General features: G+C 37.1%; 1 long non-coding RNA gene and 1 pseudogene across 1 annotated transcript; both read left to right on the top strand.

The window, feature by feature from the left end:
- The first annotated feature begins 3,108 nt into the window (after positions 1 to 3,108).
- Positions 3,109 to 7,668, top strand: LOC145715412 (uncharacterized). The gene is made up of 3 exons (XR_014137543.1): positions 3,109 to 3,714; positions 5,799 to 5,897; positions 7,044 to 7,668. It is a non-coding gene; the product is annotated as an uncharacterized LOC145715412 (long non-coding RNA).
- Positions 7,669 to 19,527: 11,859 nt separating this feature from the next.
- On the top strand, positions 19,528 to 19,626 carry LOC132693451 (U6 spliceosomal RNA; annotated as a pseudogene).
- The last annotated feature ends 3,033 nt before the right edge of the window (positions 19,627 to 22,659 follow it).

Here is a 22,659-nt window from a genome sequence, read left to right as displayed (position 1 = left end):
GGTTACTTCTGACGGAAGAGAAGTAAAGGTATTTGCTTTTTATTCACCATATCTATATATGGTTTGAATTCTTATAAACATAAATTTTATAATTTAAATTTAGAAAAGTAAAAAAATTTAGTTGCATTTAAAAACTGGGTTAGGATGCCAATATAAAAATTAATTAGAAATGTAAGTCCAAGTTTATATAATCTGCCTAAATATGAATAAATATAACATCTAAGTGATATTAATAGGCATTCTACAATTAGAATCAGAAAGGAAGAGTGTTATACTGTATATTTTCACATCTCTTGTTTTGCATAATGGATAGTCACATATAGGCTCTGAGGTCTTCAAAAATGAAACTTATTTAATTTGTTCTAACCCTAAATATACCAGTTTACTTGAGAATTTGATATTTTATTTTCTTCACACTTAAGAGTTTATAACACAGTTCTATAGAATTCAGTTTGAGAAAAAGCGACATGTACAAAAGCACTAACTCTATATAAACAAAGAAACACCCATAGTCAAAATAAATGATGTTCTTAAATAAGGTCCTTTAAATTAATCTTAAATTAATGTTAAGGGAATGAAAAATAAATCAGTATACTGTATTACATTATTTCTGTCTTTTTATTAGAAATATGTAAGTACCTTTTACTTCTTTTGGAAATGCTGTAGATAAGTCACATATCAAACTGTATAAAAATAATGAATTAAACACCTATAAATGTGAGTAGCAACCCCATGCTATCACTTACTAAACATCCCTGAACTGCTGTGCCCTCGGGAGTGTTTAAGGGTTGGACACAAGACATGTCGTGGCTTCATGTTTTTACTACTAATTCAATCAAAAATGTTTCTGCCCAAAGGACTGGAGTTCAAATATCCCTTCTATCAACATAATAGGGGAACATCACCGAGGCATTTGGCCAGAGGACAAAGGGCACACAAACTTTTTGCCAAGCATGTTGAAAAGTAAGAATATTTTAGGAATACTACTTATCAAGATAGGATTTAAAATTAATTTTGAGCAGTCAGATAAGCAAATAGCGATAAGGGCTCTGATGATGGAAACAACAGATGAGAATACTTTGGTACACACTAGGGAGTCAGCAAAACACAAATAATGGGGAGAAAGCAGCTATCTAATTTGAGCAAGTGTAGAGACCATTTTCTTACCTATGCCTGGTTGAGCATGTAGTGTGTGTGTGTGTGTGTGTGTGTGTGTGTGTGTGTGCAGCAGCTACTGTGTGTGAATAATATCCCCATTCCTCGACTGTATTTTTGATAAATTTTAGTATGAAATTATGCATAATTGTATATCTAGTCATTATTTCTCAAAATAAGTTCAGTCCTCCTTCAAGTCCTTTTTATTTATTTATTTTATATAAAATGTAGGTTAAAGAATCCTATCAGTTTTGTAACATGAGTCGACACTACCTAATTAACAAAGCCAAAATTTCTTGCCCCAACTATGTAAAATGTAATAAAGAAAGTGGGTTAAACAATGCTTATTTTTGTCTGAATATGTTAGATGTTGGCAGAAAAAACACTTATTCTTGATGTCCCTGTGTATTTCCTACCCATTGTTTCAATACTATATCATGAAATCCTTCCTGTCATTTATTTTTTGAAAACTCAATTACTTGGATTAATTGGGAAACTCAGTATAAATGGCTACTAGTTCTCATGCTGTAAATCTATGTTGAACAGTATTAAAAAATCTATCTTGCAAAGAATATTTCCTAATTGAAATCTAACTAAAATTAATTATAATCAGTAAAACCACCATTTTTAAAGCTTTTGCCAAGGGTGTCTGGGTGGTTCAGTTGGTTGAGCATCTGACTCTTGATTTCATCTCAGGTCATGATCCCAGAATCGTGGGATCAAGCCCCTCATCAGGCTCTGCACTGAATGTGGAGCCTGCTTGAGATTTTTCTCTCTCTTTCCCTCTGCCCCTCTCCCCCGCTCATGTGCTCTCTCTCTAAATAAAAAAATAAACAGACAGACAGACAAACAAAGCTTCTGCCAACTTCTCAATTGTTGCAGAAAATTTGCGGATCACTAGTCCTGTCTCCTGAGATCCTTTTTTTTTTTTTTCAAAAGTGGAAAAACTGAACTCTCCTAAGTAGTGTTGATGCTCAGTGAGTAAGCAAAATATGTAACACATCAACTGTGGAGTATGACTTGGGGGACAGAAAAGGTCTAATGGCTTCAAATGTGCTCTTCCACAGTTGGGCAGGATTTGTGCTTTTTTCTGGCTTAGAAAACAAAGTTTGTTGGCGTCATTGTCTCTATAGCAGAAAATTAACAGACATATGGAGTGTGCTATGGACAGACAACTCATTTCTAGTCCTTGAGTCACTGTTTAACTAGATTGGACACTTTGTCCATGCCACCTAACTTCTCTGGGCTTCTTACTGCAGCATATATAAAAGGTGGATAAGAAAACTGTCTGTCTAAAAAGTACCACTGAACTGCTGAAAACCCAGATGACAGGGGAAAACATCTTTTGCTTATTAAATATAATCCAGAAAATAATATAACAAGCACTATGCATTTACCACCTAGATTTAAAAGATGCAGACAGTTTGCTGAAATTTGCACAAATCTCATTTCTTATTAAGAAATAAAACATTACAGATAGAGCAAAAGGCATTCCCTTGCTTTCACTATCATTTTTCCCTTTCTTCTCAGAAGTAGTTGGTGTGTATCACTTCCAGCCATATGTTCGTTCTTTTACTATACAAGTATGTATCCCTAAAATTATAAACTATTGTTGCAAGTTTTTGATAGCATGTATAAATATCCTTTACAGCTTGATTTTTTGTTTGACATTATATTTTTGAGATTCATTTACATTGATATATGCTACTATTGTTCAATTATTTCAACTGCTCTATACAATTCTGTTATGTGAACAGTTTATATATTTTTCTACAAGAAGTTAGATTGTTTCCATATGTGTACTATTCAGAGAAATACTATCATGAACATCCTTACATTTTCTGGGATCGCCACTGTCTTAGTCAGTTTGGGTTACCGTAACAAAGTAACATTCACTGGGTGGTTTAAACAACCAAAATTTATTTTCTCGCAGTCCCAGAAGCCAAAGTCCAAGATCAGGGTACCAATGTGATTGGATTTGGTGAGAGCTCTCCCCTGGCTTGTAGACAGTCACCTTCTAGCTATGGCATCACATGGTAGAATGAGGGGGAATGAGAGAGAGAGGGAGGGGGAGATCTACCTCTTCTTATGCTATCAGTTTAGGACCCCATCCTTATGAAATCATTTAACCTTAATTACTTACTAAAGACCCAATCACCAGATATAGTCACATTGGGCATTAGGTCTTCAACATAGGAATTTTGGGAGGACACAGTATAGTCCATAGCATCCACCTAGAGTAAAATTGCTAGCTTGTATGAAATCTACATCTTCAACTTTTCTAGGTTTTTCCAAATTGCTCTCCAAAATGGTTGCAATATTTTAGACAACCACCAACAAGTAAATAGATGACAGGACATTATTATTATTATTTTTTAATGTTTACTTATTTTTGAGAGAGCGAGCAAGTGGAGGATGGGCAGAGACAGAAGGACAGAGGATCCAAAGCAGGCTCTCCACTGATAGCAGCCAGCTCCATGCGGGACTCAAACTCACAAACCATGAGATCATGACCTGAGCTGAAACCAGCTGAGCTACCCAGGCGCCCCAAGATAGAAGGTACAATCTTTTCAAGTTGCAACTTCGTTTTCCTATTCCACCATTATCTGGAAAGTCTTCTTCCAAGTAGCTGTCCAAACGTTGGCTTCTGCCAACCAGTTCTTTCATTTGTGGCTATGGTACCACGTGGACTGGTGTGTTCTCTTCTCTAATCCCAATATGAAAAACACTGACCTTACTCCATCAATAGAGTTTTATTAGGTCAATGATGTGGAGTAGAAATACTCAGTGGATTCAAAGTGATAGCTAGAGTTCCTTCCCAGAAAATCCAGGTCTCATTTGCTGGGAACAAAAGATAACCAATAAAATTTCAAGTCCACTACAGTAGAGCCCCTTATGATCCAATCATCTCTGGTTCCAGGTGTGAAAAGCCAGCGTTCTTTGACATCCACAGTGATTTCTTTCTTTATTTTTTTTCAAATCAGATATTTAATGTTCCTTAAAATGGTTTAAATGCCATTTGATTTTCCCCTTCTCATTCACTGTGTCCTCCCCCCATTTTTAGCATTTTGCTTTCTTATTTCTTCAGCACTCAGGAACTCTGGGTTCCTTTTGTTAATGTGTTACCTTTTGTTAACGTGATACCTCCTCTTGTAAAGGTAGGGGCATTTTACTTGCCCCCTGAGGTACTCGTCTGTGAATTGAAAAGAGTCTGATTAGAGAAAGAGATGGTTTCAATCATGAGACAGTCTATGAATCAAAGGGATTTTTCAGAGTGAGTTAAACAATCTATTTTCCTTCCTGTATGTGTCACCATTTTTCTGGAAACTCTTACTTATCAGGTAAAACTGTACTTAGGGAGGTTCTCTGACAGCTTAATCATGGTCTCTGCTGGATCCCACAGCGAAGCCAGAAAGCTGAAAGTGTTTGCAGCTCTCATTTCCGTGGCAACTGTCTGAAGGGCCAAATATAAGAGCACTATTTCTCTGTAGGACCCAGTAGAAGAAGGAACTGACTGGTGAGGAAAACCCCTTTTAGTCAGAAATTTTTCTTTAGGAGGTCAAGACCTTTGAAAAATTAATGGAAAAGTACCAAACCGTACCTTTACATGTATTTTTTAAATGCTTCATTGGTGTTAGCTAAGGAACTTGACATTTGCATGTCGTAACAAATCCATTTTCCCTTCACTGTCCCTTCTTCCCTCTTTCCATGCCCATCAATCTATCCATTTCTTGTTCTTATCACTATAACATGGTGCTTGTTTAAGCCAGCAGGATGTGGAAAAATATTTAAAAATTAATACATGCGACTACTTATGAATAATCCTGTACATTTGTGTGGCTCTCTGAGTGATGAGACAATAAATACCTGTCTACTTTGTGCTATGTAGAATTCCCTGCATTATTTGGTCGGGGGGCGGGGGTGGAGGTTCACTGAGCAGGAGTCAACGCGGGGCAGTTGAATAGCTTTACAGTTCCTCTTGCGTTGTTAGATCTTTATTATTTAATCTCAAGGACTCTGAATTTTTAGAATATTTCTCTCAGACTCAAGACCATTTTTGGATAACCTACCATTATCTTTGGCATGAAATATCAAGAAATCACTATAATGCTTCCCTGTATGAAGGGAAGAAGGACTGTGTCTATGCCACACTGCTGAGCAATATACATAATACACATGAAAAGACTTAGGTTAAGGTGGTTGCAACCTTCAAAGGAAAACCTGAACATTTCTCTATGTCAGGTTGTTGGGCTTTTGATGGCCACAACCTTAATTTCAATTCCTTTGGAGCTGTTCTATATAAAAGGGATCTCACAATTTTGAATATATACATATGTAGTAGGGCAAATAAGCATCATTTTTATAGCTAGAAATTAATTTGAGACATCAGTATGATCATTATTGGGACACCTCTTTTGACGTTACTAAGTAACCTGTTAAAATTCATGTCATTCATCAACTCCTTTAACAGGGTCAAAGTGAGACAGAGAATTAAGGAAGTTATCCAACCAGGGTAAAACCTTTTTTATTACTACAACAGTCTCTTCAATCTGTTTTTAACTCCCATTCATTATTTTTTAGTGCTCATTTACGAACTTTCTTTATTTCATTTCTCACAATTCACAATAGTTTTTTTTTTTTAGAAACACTGAGTAAATTCTGCCGTTATTTGTTATGAAACAAGTCCTGAAAGGAAGGAAGGAGCTACATAAACGGAGCAAAAGTATAAAACCTGTTAACAGGTAAAATTTCTCCCCAAGTTGTCCTCAATCAAGCTATTAACATGAAGAGCCACCTTCTTAAGTCCTTAAATACTAAAAATAAATCATATGCCTGTAATTCCTATGTCACACACATTCCTATGTATACAATTGTTACATTACATTTTTGATTAGTGTATGTATGTTATTATATGTGTATACATATATGCATATACACACACTCATGAAACAAAATCGTTCATATCTACAGTTTCTTGATATTGTTTTGCTTCTTTGGATGCATGCTTTTTGTCCTTGACACCCCAAGGAGCAAAATGTTTTACTTTTGTTTATTAATATGGTTGATAGTAATAATTATAAGGTCTGGGGTGCCTGGGTGGCTCAGCCGGTTAGGCGGCCAACTTCGGCTCAGGTCTGACCTCATGGTTCCTGATTTTGAGACCCATGTCGGACTCTGTGCTGACAGCTCGGAGCCTGGAGCCTGCTTCAGAATCTGTGACCCCCCATCTCTCTGTCCCCTTCCCAGCTCATGCTCTGTCTCTGTCTCTCAAAAAATAAACAAACGTTAAAAAAATTAATTATAAGGTCTTAGTTTAACATTGAAGTATAGGTTAGTTGATAGTTTCTTTATATTTATGATGCTGCATCCCAAATTCTGTAATTCGTGAAAGGGATTTTGTAAACTAAAATCTCTTGTAAAAGAGATACGTGAACTGCTACCAGTAGTAGTTTCGCTATGATTTCTAAAAGAAACACTCCATGCAGTTTAGGAGAAAGTTGTTGGGTCCTAGGACCAGGTGGCATTCCCCACTTCCTCCAAAGCTTACAAAGAGGGACATTTCAAAAGGGTGTGACTCTTGCCCCTGTTCTCTATGGGAAGCTAACCCTGGGACTTTGGCCTCCTGACAGCTGGTAGCTCTTTCACTGGAGGGCTCATGGAGTGGCCAAAAGTAGTGCCAGGCTCTAAACCTGTCTTTATGTTTGCAATTCAAAGAGAGGAGTATTTTGATCTGTTTTAAAGAGAATTGAGTCATTCATGTAACCATGGGAGGCATAGGGATGCATCTGGCCCTTGGGCACAGGAAGCCAAGGTCAAATCCTGCCAGAGCTCTCTCTCTTCCCCTTGCTTGTCCCTGCTTCTCACAGAATGTTGGTGCTCTTCCACAGAAGAACTTCTTCTGCACAGGAGGAGTCAGCTTCCCACTACACCAATGCCTCCCATCTCTATCTACCACAGTGATGAGCCAGGATCTATGCAACTGACCTGGGTAGGGGTGGCAGCTCCCCCTGGTCCAGCTTCGGTGGGTCACTCAATAGGAAGAATATGGCACTCCAGAGAGAGTTTTTAAAGTGCTTTGGCTGGGTACTCAGAATTAATTCACAAGGTAACCTTGCTTAGTCTTTAAGCCCTGGGCTCAAGTCACCTGTTATCTAGAAGCGAAGTCTCACAATGACCTTTATAAGTATTGAACTGTATATAAGACACAACACATAGATTCAAACTCATTTTTACATACCAGCTATATTAAATGAAGGCTAGAAAAATCTGAAGTTTTAATAATGTTATTAAATTTTTATAGTTAAAATATATGATTATCTATAATGTTTTACTGGCTATAAAATTTGTAGGGAAAACAATTCAAAGGCAATTCAATTATTTTTTCCAGTACACGAGGCTCTTATGAAACAGATTATGGACAGAAATGGCTTTCAGAATAAATTTAAGGAGAAAGTTCTGGTTATAAACAGAAAGGTCACATGTCTATAATAAATCATTTGATTTTGTACAAAATGTGAGACAAAATTAATAATAAAGTTCTAATTGAATAAAAAAATGTTAGTTGAAATAGTGATGTTATTGAAGAATGCCAGAGTTCTCTGAAAAAATGACATTGAGAGTTTGTATTAGAATAAGTTTGCATCAGTTGAAACTAAGGTTAGCAAACAGCCAAATCTCTGCATTCTGAACATAGAAGGATGAGCTAATGCATTTTTATGCAACTTTTAAAGAAATGGAACACACATATACTTTCTACTACCTCTCTTAGTTTCTCTAAAATCAACTTTATGTCCCTCTTGTAACAAAACATGACCAGTACTCTTCCACAACAGATCTGGAGATTCGTCCAAAAGATGAGTCACTGTGAAATGGAGTGGTCCTCCACTCAGGACTTGAAAGGAGGTTGCATTTGAGATGTGTCCCAGCTTCCTCAGTTGGAACCTGGGAAGAATTTTCCCACAGGAATAAGGAGCATTAAGAGTTGGGTCTTAGGACTTCTAAATGCCAGCTATCCCTGGCCCTTCAGCTTTCTGACTGATGATGTGTTTAGTAGGGACAACCAGCCAAATAAGAGAAATTAAACACTGATTTATTAATCTGCACAGGCATTTTTTAAACTCCCCGATTAATGAATTTGGACTACTCTGATGGAAAACCCATCTTCGGCCCGAGACTAAACTGGGATTTCCTGCTGCCTTTGCAAATATGAAATGTGGGAACTGTAGGCTCAAGCATGTCTGGGAAGGGAGAGAAGGAGGAGAGAGAGAGAATGAGAGAAAGAGGGAAAGTGAGAGTGAGAGAGAAAGAGAGACTGTAGAGAGGACTCCATCCAAGTCCATGAAGCCAAACAATTGTGGGAGGATGACAGAGCTGGGATAGTGAGGGTTCTCATCACCTTTCAAAACAGTGTGATCCTGCTCACTTAGGACAGGTGGCCCAACAAACCATAGGCTTTAACCAATCAGCTGCTCCTCTTCCTTTGGAAAGAGCAAATAAAGAAGGGGGGGTGGGCAAAACAGAGAGGGAAACCTGAGCAGTGGGAGAAAAAGTGTTCTTTGTGCGCTGTGGCATTATTGATATTTAGTTTTATTATGGGGCTAAGTGGCTTTTTGTACATTTGCCCTAGGATATTACAATACTGTGTTTCTATGGGAAAATATTGTGTCTATGAATTCTAAATAAGTGACTCATAAATGAAGTTCTGGACTGCAACACATCAAGCAAGTTTAGCTGCTTTTCAGATGAACTGTGCATGCCCCCTGTGCTGTGATGGTTTATGCAGGAGTATGCCTTGTCAGCAATGACTGGACAGTCCTCCCAGAGTTCTACAGAATGAAGATGTAGATACATTTTCTTCTTAGACTATGCCAGGAAATACATATATTTCAGCAAATAATACAAACACAAATTAATGTAATCACTTATTAAGCTAGTAAATGCAATCAAAGTGGAAATTATTCTGGAAATAATAGCAGTTTTTTCTATTTATATATTCACTCTACTAGAAAAATTATTGTATCAATTATCATTTAGTGCATTATAAACCATCCCAAAATTTAGTGGTTGAAACAAAAGCTATGACTTACATGTCCATAAGAGGCAATATGCAAGGCCTCTTGAGGCCCAGGCTTATAATGGTACATTGTCATTTCCATTTTATTCTGTTGCCTAAGACAAGTCACATGGCTAAAGCTGAAGTCAAGGTGTGGAGAAATATATTCTGCTCCTTTAGTGGGTAGGATTGCAAGATCGATGGGAAAAGGCAAGGACACTGGAAGGGGCAGAGAATTAGAACGAAGGATGCAATCTACCACAGTGATCATTGGCCCCATAAACTTAAATTAGATACTACTCCTTGAAGATTCAGTTGTCTCTGTGAGTACATAGGAATTAAGGATCAGGGAAAGGAGGGCATGGTAAGGTTGTGAATGGCATGTTCTGTAAAGGCACAATGCTTAAACCTGCCATTTAAAGACTTAAGACTCCTTGAATCTGGGAATATTTTAAAGCATTTGCTCCACTGGTCCTACAGAGAAAGCTGAAGTCATCCTTCATCTTGGAGCTGAGACAAATAGAATCAGTCAAGAACTTTCCAATCAGGTAGGAGTCCCAGTTAATTGGGGAAGTCTTTTTTTGTTGTTGTTATATTTATTTATTTATTATGAAAGAGAGAGAAAACATGAGTGAGGGAGGGGCAGAGAGAGGAGAGAACGAGAATCCTAAGCAGGCTTTGCACCATCAACTCTGGAGCCTGAGTCTGACACAGGATTGAAACTCAAGAACCCGTGAGATCATGACCTGAGTGGAAAATGGATGCTTAACTGACTGAGCCATGCAGGCATCTCTGGGGAAATCTTAAAAAGGGCTCTAAGTGCTAGAGATATGCCTCTGGCTCCTTACTCTTATCAGGATTACATAGAGAAAAGAATAATAGAATAATTGGTTTGGTGACTATGCTTAACTTTTTGGGGGGCAGTGTATAAATAAAAAGGTTCTATATTTTCCATAACTCTCCTGACATTTGTGCTAAATGACCATCTCCCCCAAACCTTTTCCTCTAGTATATACTTTCTTAACAACATGTTGGCCAGTCTTTATAATTTTTTAGCTCATTTTGGTTATTTGAACAGTCTAATTCTGGCATTTAAGATTCACTCATTTTCTCAAAAATGATTCAAAGTAATCTTCTCTTTCCTCCACTCTTCTCTTTCCTCCACTCAGACTAGATCTGAGTGGAGGGACCATGGTTGCATCTGTGTCCATCTTCTTATCCTTCTTCCAGATGTTTTTCAAGTGGGGGTTGGGGTTGGGGAGGAGGGGCTGAGTTGCAGACCTCTTCTTGGTTAACCATGACTGCACTTCTGTTCAAGGTCTACACAGGCTGACAAGAAGGCTCCAACAATCTTCACAAGTAACAGGGGAGGGGCCCTCTTTGCCTCCATCCTGCTTCCCAACACACACACACACACACACACAAACACACACACACACACAGAGAGAGAGAGAGAGAGAGAGAGAGAGAGAGAGAGAGAGAGCTTACATTGCCCAAAGGTATAGCTTACATTGCCCAAAGGTATAGCCCTGGTTCTCATCTTTTAGCAAATTGTGAGGTCAGCAGGGACACATGGGATCCATCTTTTAATGGAAACCAACAGATCACAGGCAGAGTGGTCCTTGGATCTCACCTTGCCCTCTCTCTCCCCAAATTTCTGCCCCTATTCAGATCACATGGGGGCCAAGCAACATGTCCACTCTTGAACTAAAGCCTGTGTGAGGATAAAAATGTTGGCCACCTCTTCTAGGTACTGGAATCTTTAGAAAAAATTCTCTCTCTTTTCCTTTTTCCTTCCCATTAGCTTTGAGGAAGGGAAAGCTACGCCTCTTTCACTCTCAGTCCTTTCAGGGAGGGAATCAGAGGTGAGAGGTGCATAGAATTGGTTGTAGGAACAATTGGTTGTAGGAACAATGAGAGAATATGGCTGGCTCCAGATGCTGGTAACTCTCTGATTTTAAATTGTGGACATACTCACTGATTTTTGACTTTAGTTTCGTGCCCTAGCTGCAGTTTAGGGACAACAGGAAAAGTCTTACTATACGTCCTATTTGTTTTAGAATCAGGCAGAACTTGTTTCAAATCTGGGCTCTGCTACTTACTACTGAGTCTCATTTTCTTCATCTGTAAAATGGTGTTACTAGAAATGATTTCTCAGGGCTATTATGATGCTAAAATTAATGCATGAATGTCGTTTGGCTCCCTTATAAAATGTGTTAATTACTATTTGTTACTTTTTTAATCATCCCATCCTCCACATCCACCTCCTGCACCTTACTTGAAACCACTTTTGTGCATATTTATGTAGACAGATATAAATGTATATGTGTGTATAGAAGATCTAGGGTTTGATATTTTTGCCCCTTGAATCCATATTATGTTATTGGTGTAGAAAAGTATACTTGAGACATAAATCTTCAACATTCAGTAGTAATAGTCCTATGTTCTTATATGATTCATATGAGTCATAAGTTACTGAGGGCATCAAGTATGGACTTTCTACTTCCTGCAGCACATTGTGTAGGTGTATTATTACCAGAAATCCTCCATAATCCTACCCAGTCATTTTGGTCTCTGTTTTTACAGAAATGACTAGGATGAAAGAAAAGAAAGATTGAAACAAAGAAATGTGATTGTTTTTATGTTTTACCATCAAGAATATTGTTTTAGTTAAAGTGAGACCATTCAAATGAGAATAAACAAATTTAAATAAAAAAGAATTTTGATGATGATTTCTAAACTGAATGGGGTTTTACCTGATAAAATCTACAAAGTAGAATATTTATCCTCCAAAAATATCAGCTGAATGTAATCATTAATGCATGTTTTCATGCCTTCAAATACAATAGAATTTTTAAACACTCAATAGTTTGAGAGCTTTTTAGGAGACCTGGGCTCTCTGTTTCCAGAAAAGAAAGGTAGTTCGGATATTCTTTCAAAAAACATTTGTTAAATTACAAAGCTGAAGAGGCTCTGTCCTTCTCCACTGCTGTAAAGTTTAGTTTAAAGCTCCTCTAATAGAGGAGAAATGAAGTGATCAAACAAACAAAAATCATACTTCAGTATCTTCTTATTCTCTACTGCCTAACACTGGCCTCCACCAGCTCCACCAAGTTTTGACACCCCTAACACTGCTATGACCACCTCTGCCATCACAAAACAATCTTAAAAAAAGTTCTGCTGTATTTGCCCTACAGGAAAGTCTGCAAAATTAGAGAAATCTTGATTCCTTCCTTCTCAAAGATTCACCATCTATAAAATGTACACAATATTGTCCTGACTTGTCACATTTACCCAGTTACCAGTGTATTCCGTAGGTAGCATTTGGAAAAGACAATGAACAAATATGCCGAAAATACCTATACTTAGGTCCTGCTTTCATTTACACCCCCCCCCCCCCACACACACACATACAAACACATAGCCTAAAAGTAACTGGGAGAAAGGCAGAATTTATGTTTTATTTTATTCTATTTATTTATTTATTTATTTATTTATTTATGAGAGAGAGAGAGAGAGAGAGAGAGAGAGAGAGGTGAGGCTGGGGCGGGGGGAGTGCATGCGAGCAGGGGAGGGACAGAAGGAGAGAGAGAGAATCTTAAGCAGATTTCATGCTGTCAGTGCAGAGCCTGATTCAGGGCTCAATCCCATGATCCTGGGATCATGACCTGAACCAAAATCGAAAGTCTGTTGCTTTACAGAATGAGCCACCCAGGAACCCCTGATTTTATTTTTAGACAGAGACTGCAAGAGGATGCACTCATAGCTATGGCTGATTTGACTAATAAAAATGACTATAATAGTTCTTACAAAAATATTCCATGAGTTGTATGCACGTACATAGATAACGGCCAAGAAATTAGAATAACAGGATGTTGGAATCGAAGGGTCTCAGAAGCCACTAGTCCAAATCTCTCATTTTACTGGTAAGGAAATTTAGGTTTCTGGCTGTGTCAGGAAAAATTTGTAAGACAAATGGGGAAAAAAAATCACTTGCACACCCTTCCAGGTCAACTAGTTCTAAAGGGGGCTGAGACCAGTCTTTGAGCTATTTTATACCTCTGTAAGTCTTAGAAAATCTACAGTAATGCAAATTAGTTTTGCCCATATTAATGCAAATGAATTATTTTCATGTGGAAAATAATTGATTATAGCTCTGTGGATATTGACCAGTTTTCCATCTGCTTACAAATTTCTTTCAGCATTCCTAGAGATATATAAGATTTTGAACCAGTTTTTTATTTTACTGGTTCCCTCATTAATTAATGTATTAAGTAAAATCACGGCCACCATCTTAATTCCCATTTAGCATATCAAGGAACAGACTTGGCCAAATATACTCTAGAGTTTTTATGGAGGGCCAGATATTAAAAGGTAGAGGGCAAGCTTGCTTCGTTTGTCTCTAGATGGTTGTGAGAAAAGAAAGGAGATAGAGCAGTGACAGGGAATTGCCAGATACAGGCCCCAATATCAGTTACAGAAAAGAAAAGAAAGAAATATCTGGGTTTTGTTATAAAAGTGATTTCCTGAACCCAGTCCAGTCCTACTGAATCGGTCTGTGAATTTGAGCCTCACACACACTCAGGTTTAAAAATCATTGTTCCAGAGTCACAAAAATACTTTCAGGCTATTAAAAAGGGAGGGAAAACATGAATTAAGTGAGACAAGAAAAGAAAGCCTTACAACTATGATCTAGTTCAAATTTTAATAGGGAACTATACTGTATATCTTTGGTGCAATGGCTTCAAATGCTGGTATAGTTTTGGCAGTATTATCTTGTATTTCATTTAAAGCAACTACCAGAGAGTGCTTTCATATGGTTCTTCAAGCACAGCAAGGCTTTTCCTGTGATGCTATTTTGAGTGATAGCTGCAGAATCCCTCCCAAGCAGCTCCTCCTTCAGAGGGAAGAATTAAAGTCAGAATCCTTCTCTGATGGGGATTTATTAATTTTACAATTAACAAAGAAAACGTGATATTTTGTTTGTTTGATGTTTCAGAATTTAAAACACTAGTTCTAATAGAGAAGATGCCCATGCTCCACCCATTCTGCAGAAGCCAAACAAATTTTTTCAAGACAGAAAATAGCGTTACTCTTACAGAAAAACACAAGGTGGCAAACTGTGCAAGGCACAGGGCCACTCACAAGCTTTTGGGGCCAGATACACTTGAGCTCTGGAGCATGTTTAATGTGGCTCTGGTCTTAAAGGTTCTAAAAATATCAGTGTAACCAAATTAATTAGGTTACAGAAGACTTGGACTTCAGCAAAACTTAAAACTTTCTTGCCTCTCATGTCTGAGTGTGTACATCCAGACTAGTTCAAATATTGGGAAACTAAAATAGATTCTATTAAGTTGTTAAAAAAAAAAAACAAACAAACCAACAACCCCCTAACTGTTTCATGAGCAGCAAAGAAAAAGAGGCATTGTTAGAGCAAATTACTGAAATATAACGTCTGCAAAACTGCGTTTGTGCTGTTAAGGTAACCCCGGTGATTTCCCTATATCCCATCTAGCAATAACCTCAATTCCTATATGTGCCCTGTGCTTGTCACCAAAGGGGCTGTAAGAAAAGTAAGTGTTGGCCCTCTAGGAGCCTTCGTATTGTTTAATAGTAATATTGATATGCTGTGGAACTATTAAAGCCACTCTTCTCAGTTAACACCAGATATTAAAATTACACAAATAAAATACATTGTTGGCCAGGCTTAAGCTACGTTTAAAGCTCTATTTGTTGAAGAACTAAGGTTAAGTCTCCACCCTGTAATATAGGTCTCTTAGATGACATGTGAAAAGATTGACTTATAGCTGTAGCTCATGATAAAGTCCTCCAATGACTCCTCTTGAGTGAACTAAGTCTGACTGAAGAATAGATCCTAGACAGTGAGACTGCTTGTTATAGAAATGAATGCATACTTTCCATTATAAACTCCTGACATGAGTGTTAACAGAATTCAGTAAGTATGGGCCATGCCCTGAAATGTCTATAGATGACTTAATCACTTAAGCAACAACTTAATTCAGGCTCTGGAAGTATTGCCCATCCACCCACCTTTGCTCATAATATTCAAGTGATATAACGTAGATTTGAAAAACCACTCTGAACAAAGCATGGAGTTAAATAGTCATCAGAATACAGCTCAGGGATATGGAGATCCTAGTTGTTCAAATGGCAAAAAGACTGGCAAAGTTGTATTGTTATAGAAAATCTACTCTATTTGTAGCAGGGCCCTCTATTATGTTCTAATAACATGGGAATTAACTTTCTTTGTAGTGTTTTAATAGAAAAAGAAAACACTGGGAGTAGAGGACTAAACAAAATTCAAAATATTTTGCTGCAGGTCTTTTTGGGATCTTTTCTTTTGCCAATATCCCCTAGTAGAGCAGGAGATAAGATATGTACAATTTCCCAGATATATCTGACTATTGTATTAAGATTAAGTTCAACTAGTAGTGACAGAAAAAATGAAAATATAAGTGTCTTAATGTCTTAAACTAGATAAAAGTTTGTTACTTTCTTAAGTAAAATTCTGGAGATGTATAGTCCAGAGCTACTTTGGCCCTTTAAGGTATCATGGCTCAGTCTCCCACTGTTAAGACCACCTCATGGTATCATATGGCTGCTACAGCTCCAATCAGTACATCTGCAATCCATGCAGCATGAAGGAGGACATGAAAAGAAGAGAATCCCCTAACCTATCAAGGATGCTTCCTAGAAGTTGGAAAGCAACTTTTGACTATATCTTATTGATTGGAACTTAGTTCTATGGCCACATCTACATGAAAAACTGCTAAAATGTAATCTTTATTCTGTGTAGCCACATGCCTGGTTAAACATTCTGTTTTTGAGGAAGAGGAGCAGAGGACCATGAACAATCTCTGACACAACCATGAAACTCTACTTCATGGAGCATGTCACAAAATAAAGTTGTGAAAGTGTTGATGTAAATTAATTACTATTGCCACTATTTTCTCAACTGCTAAGAATCAATGTCCAAGGTAATCCATTGGAAGAGTCTGAAAACTAGGACTGGCAAACTGACTTACTAAACCATTCTTTTACAGGTACCAGAAGCACAAAAAGGAGAATTAATGGTATTTCCTTTGAATCTAGCCACTGCAATAATTTACTTGAAAGTATGATGTTTCCTAAAAACCAAGAAGCCATCTCTTTGAGATGTAATTGTCAAAAAAAAAAAAAAAAAAAAAGAAGCCTTATTTTCCAGTTTCTGTGGGAAAGTAGGATGTTAACTTGAGCGGGCACCTTGCTCCAAATCACAAAATGACCTCCTATCATAAAGATATGACAAGTTCGTTTTCCTTTGGATAAAGCCAATTAGCTAACATAGATGGTCATCCCAATGATCAGATTTAAATTTAGGGGGAGCTGTGTGTGACAAATGGTGCTGTCAAGTCCTCTTATTTGAGGAATAGTTACTGTTTATTTTGACAACTTGTAGGGAGTGTGTTGTATCTGCCTGGCTTTATAAAAGGGTGAGATTTCTTTCTGGTTTTGCAGTCTTTTAGTGGATTGCCTGAGATGCACATCACATTCTGGTTTAATGCTTATTCAGTATAGAACTGTTTTCCCCCTTTTCCTTTTGTGGAGAATTTTTCTCGGTTGGTGGGAGATTTTTTAAATGTATAGTTCCCCAACATAGTCCTCAAACTCTTTTACATCATATTAACTTAGTATATTCTCCACTGCAAGTAACAGATTACTGTAATTTGATGTTGAACTGGAGCTTAATGAGCCTTTTCTTAGTTGGTGTGGCTAGCAAACATTCAATTAAAGGAAAAAGATTTTCTGTTAAAGATGTTGGTCAACATTCCATGCTTCCAAATTCTTGGGTGTTGAGTTCTGTGTCCACCGCAGACTCAGTGAGAGTCTTTGTATATTGTGACTTTTTTGTGACTATAAAGCCAGCTGCATTGCTCAATACAGGCTACCCGCCATGAAGATAAGAAGGCCCCATTAGCCTTTAAAGTATTAGTTACTTAGGGGGCCATAACACAATACCATGAACTGGATGGCTTAAAGCAACAAAAGTTATTGCCTCACAGTTGTGGAGGTTAGAAGCTTGAAATCAAAGTGTCAGTAGACCTGCATTCACTTTGAAACCTGTCAGGTAATACTTCCTTGCCTCTTCCTAGCTTCTGGTGGTTTGTAGGCAATCTTTTGTGTTGCAGCTACACAACTCCAATCTCTGCCTTTGTGGTCACATGGCATTCTCTCTCTGTCTTCGTGGCTATATTCTAAGGACATTAGCGCTGTTGGAGTAGGGCTCCACTCTTCTTAACTAATTACATCTACAACTATCCTATTTCCAAATAAGGTCACATTCTGAGGTACTGAGAATGAAGACTTTAACATACCTTATTTGGGGGGACACAATTCAACGTGTAACACTTCATAAGAACCACCAAAACTTAAAGTTACACTTGCCAGCCCTGCCAGATGTCTCAGTCTCCACGTGTTAAGGATGCAAGTGCTAAAGTGCTCTCCAATATTTTCTCCTAGTTTTCTTTTCAAATAATAGAGAGAAAAATTCACCCTGTCCAAGTTTTGAAGTAATCAAAAAGTGATTAGCATTTGGAGGTAAAACCTAAACAATTTTTTAACTGGTAAGGGCTCTGCTAGAGAACATGGTTTATATCTGTGTGTAGGTGGGCTTCCTGATACTGAAGCCCAGGATTCAATGTACCCATCCAGTGCCAGGGCAGCCAAGTCACACATACATCACTGATATATAAGGATACACCTAAGTTCAACCTTAACCCTGGTATTTTGCCAGAAGGTCCAAATGACAGATGCCTACTTTCACAGCATTTCTCACATCTTAAACTTGTGGGTGATCAGAGATCATGTGATATTATAGGTGACCATCACAGCTAATCAGTGTAGCAGTGGCAGTAACACAAACAAGAGATGTGAACAAGAGATGTCATTTTGATCTATCATTAATCTAAATAAATATCTGGGTATTCACTTTCAAATATGGCCAAGCGCTCAAGATTGAACTTGTGTTAAAACTCTTCTTATCAAATTCTGTGAAGATGACAGTGGTGGAAGAGGCATAGCTTTTAGATCTTCCCAAATTCCAACATAAAAAAGACAGTGGACAGCATTTACAACAAAGCTAGGTGACAAGGTACTCCAGGAACCCCAAAAATGCAAACCAGCAAGAGCCACAAGACCAGCGCATCATCAGCACCTGTTTCAGAGAAAACATAGAAAAGCTACGGGATGATTCACAACCTGACAATAAGAGACCCTAAAATGGCCACCAGATACTCATGGGGAGGCACAGGGGCCAGTAAGAGCAACCACAGAAATGAGAGGGAGTCATCCCTAGATTAGCAGATGAGGCAAGGGTCCTGCAGTAAGTCAGGCTGATCGCTTAGCAGCACCACCTTCCCACCTTCCACAGGGGCTCACACTCAGATGGAATAGGAGGGGCTAAATCAAAATTGATCAGGAAGAAACAACATAGATGGAGGAAAGAGAGGGTCCAGATAAAAGTGGGCCAGACCAATAGAGCAAAAAACCAAAAACAACTCAGAAAAATCACCTTAAAAAATTTAAAAAAAAATTTTTTAACACTGCACAGAAACACTGTTGTTAAAACAGATATCCTTCTGATAATCAGGAGAACTAAATTTATATAAAAATGAATAACAGAAATGTTTCAAGGCCAAAACCCAAAGATATTACATGTTTTCAATAAAAAGTCCTATTTGAGAATTTTTCACATCCTGTGAGGATGAAGTAAATTATAGTTTTTGTCACCTTCAATTTCATGAGGAGGAAAAAAATTAAAAATCATAATAAATTACTTTTAATATTGACATAACAGAATTTAAAGAGAAAGGAAAATGGGAAATATTTAAAACATTTTCGTTTCACTAATCATCTTTCAATTTGTGACTACTAAACTTACTATATCAATTTTCCAAATTATTTTCAGATGTATTCTTGATTCCTACTTCTTCCTCTTATATTTGATTTTGGTCTTGATTTCAGTCACATATTGACTTTAACTCCTGGCTCTTTAGCATTTGGAAAAAATATGTATCAGTTCATCTCAATCCTATAAGATTTATGGTCTGGATGACAAAAAAAGGACATGAATTCTTAGTGGGTTACTTACTCCCAAAAGAAGAATAAGAGAAAGAGGCTGGGATGTGCCCCCTCAACCTCTCTAGACCCATCAATCAGATTAAGTCTTTATCAATTATTTACTGCTGTTTAAAAGTCACCTGAAAGCTCAGTGTCTTAAAAGGACAAAAATTTTATCTGTTCACAGTACCATGGGTTGTGCTTGCTTCAGCAGGCACTAGAATTGGAACAATAAAGAGAAAGTTAGCATAGCCCCTGTGCAAAATAACGTGCAAATTCATGAAGCGTTCCATGTTGTTAAGGGGTCAAATCATCAAGAAGATATAATAATTGTAAATATAGGCACTGAACATCAGAGCACCAAAATATATTAAGCAAATAGTAACAATTCTGTAGGGAGAAGTTGACAACAATATAATAATAGTAGGAGACTTCAATACCTCACTTTCAGCAGTGGATAGTTCAGCCAGAGAGAATATCAACAAGAAAATGTTGAACTTGAACCGTACATTGGACCAAATGGACCTAACAGACATATACAGAATGTTCTGTCCATGAGCAACAGAATATGCATTCTTCTCAAGTGCACACAGAACCTTCTCCAAGATAGATCAGATGACAGGCCACAAAGCAAGTCTTAGCAAATTAAGAAGACTGAAATCATACCAAGTGTTTTCCAACCACAATAGTATAACTAGAAATCAACAAGAGGAAAGTTGGAAAATTTATAAGCATGTGGAAACTAAACAACATACTCCTGAACAGTCCATGGGTCAAAGAAGAAATAAAAAGTAAATTAAAAAAAAATGTCAAAACAAATGAGAATGGAAACACATGGGATGCTACACGAGCAATTCTGAGAGGAAAGTTTATAGTGATAAATGCACACATACATGCTAAGAAAATAGAAAGATCACAAATAAACAACCTAACTTTATACCTCCAGGAACTAGAAAAAGAAGAACAAACTAAGCCCACAGTGAAGGAAAGTAAACATTAGAGCAGAAATAAATAAAATACAGATGAGAAAAACACTAGAAAAGACCACTGAAACTAAGCTGGTTTTTTAAAAAAGGTAAACAAAATTGACAAAACTTTAGCCACACCAACTAAGAGAAAAAAAAAGAGAGAAACTCAAGTGAATAAAATCATAAATGAAAGAGGAGACATTACCCTTGGGATTACAGAAATACATAGTATCATAAGAGACTACTATGAGCAATTGTAGACCAAAAAAAAGATAAGCCAGAAGAAATGGATAAGTTCCTAGAAACATACAACCTACCAAGCCTGAATCAGTAAAAATAGAAAATCTTAACAGACCAGGATGCCTGGGTGGCTCAGTCAGTTAAGCATCTGTATCTTGGTTTCAGCTCAGGTCATGATCTTATGGTTAGTGGAATCGAACCCCTTGTTGGGTTCCTTGATGACAGCACAGAGCCTGCATGGGATTCTCTCTCTCTCTGCTCTTCCCCTGCTGGCTCATGCACACATTCACTCTCTCAAAATAAATAAAGAAACTTAAAAAAAAAAAAAAAGAAAACCTTAACAGACCAATAATAAGCAAGAAGATTGAATTAGTAATCAACAACCTCCCAACACTGGAAAGCCCAGGAGCAGACAGCTTCTCTGGTAAATTATATCACATATTAAAAGAATAATTAACAACAACTCTTTTCAGATTCTTCCAAAAAAATTGAACAGGCATGAGCATTTTCATTCTTCTTTATTTTATGAGGCCAGCATTACCTTGATACCAAAAACCAGATAAGTATACTACAAACAACAACAACAACAACAACAACAACAACAACAACAAATTAACACAACAGCAAAACCCTATAGAACAATATCCCTGATGAATATAAATACAAAAACTCTTAACAAAATATTAGTGAACTAAATTCAACAGCACATTAAGTGCTTTATCCCTGGGATGCAAGGATGGGTCAACATACACAAATCAATAAATGTGATAAACTGCATTAATAGAATAAAAGACAAAAACCATGTGTTTATTTCAATATATGTGGAAAAAGCATTTGACAACACACAAAATCTTTCATGACAAAAACTTTCAACAAATTGGGTATACAAGAAACACACCTTAAAAGCCATATATGACAGACCCACAGCTAACATCATACTCAATGGTGGAAGATTGAAAGCTTTTTCTCCAAAATCAAGAACAAGATCAGGGTGCCCACTCTCATTTGATAGTACTGGAAGTCCACCAAATAAAACTCATCCAAGTAGGAAAGGAAGAAGTAAAACTGTCATTATTTGCAGATGATAAACTTTACGTGTATGAAATCCTGAAAACGCAACCAAAAACTGCTAGAACTAATCAATGAAATCAGTAAAGTTTCAGGATATAAAATGGACATACAGAAATCAATTGTGCTTCCACCTACTAATAACAAAATGTCTGAAAAAGAAATAAAGAAAACCATCCCATTCACAATAGCATCAAAAATCGTAAAATACTTAGAAATAAATTTAACCAAGGAAGTGAAAAATCTGTCAATGAAAACTATAAAACTTTGATGAAAGAAATGAAGAAGACACACCTAGAAAGGTCTTGTGTTTATGGATAAGAAGAATTAAAATTGTTAAAATGTTCATACTACCCAAAGCCATCTAGAGATTCAATGCAATCCCTATCAAAATTCCAATGACATTTTTCACAGAAATAGGAAAAACAATCCTAAAATTTGTATGAAATCAGAATAGACCCCAAAGAGGTAAAAGAACAAATCTGCAGTCATTGTACTTCCTGAATTCAAACTATACTACAAAGCTGTGGTAATTGAAACAGAATGATATTGGCATAAAAATAGAAACATGGACCAATGGAACAAAATACCCCAGAAATGAATCCCCACATATACTGCCAACTAATATTTGATATGGAAGCCAGGAACACTCAATGGGGAAAGGATAGTCCCTTCAACATGGTGCTAAGAAAATTCGATAATTACATGCAGAAAAATGAAATTGGGTCCCTATCATTCACTCACAACAATTAACTTGAAATCGTTTAAAGACTTAAATGTAAGACCTCTTAGAAGAACACTCCTAGAAGAAAACATTGGGAAGAATCTCCTTGACATTGGTCTTGACAATAATTTTTTGGATGTGACACCCAAATTTCAAGCAACAAAAGCAAAAGTCACTAAGTAGGACTATATCAAACTAACAAAGAAACAACAAAAAGCAAAAATCAACAAGATGAAAAGTCAGCCTTTGAAATAGGAAAAAATATTTGCAAATGACATATAGATAAGGTCTTAATATCCAAAATATATAAAGAACTTATACAACTTAACAAT

This window comes from Panthera onca, chromosome B1, assembly GCF_046562875.1.
Source record: "Panthera onca isolate mPanOnc1 chromosome B1, mPanOnc1 haplotype 2, whole genome shotgun sequence".
Classification (NCBI taxonomy): domain Eukaryota; kingdom Metazoa; phylum Chordata; class Mammalia; order Carnivora; family Felidae; genus Panthera; species Panthera onca.
The sequence above is the reverse complement of the archived record's forward strand: the minus strand, read 5'-3'. Positions and strand labels throughout refer to the sequence as shown.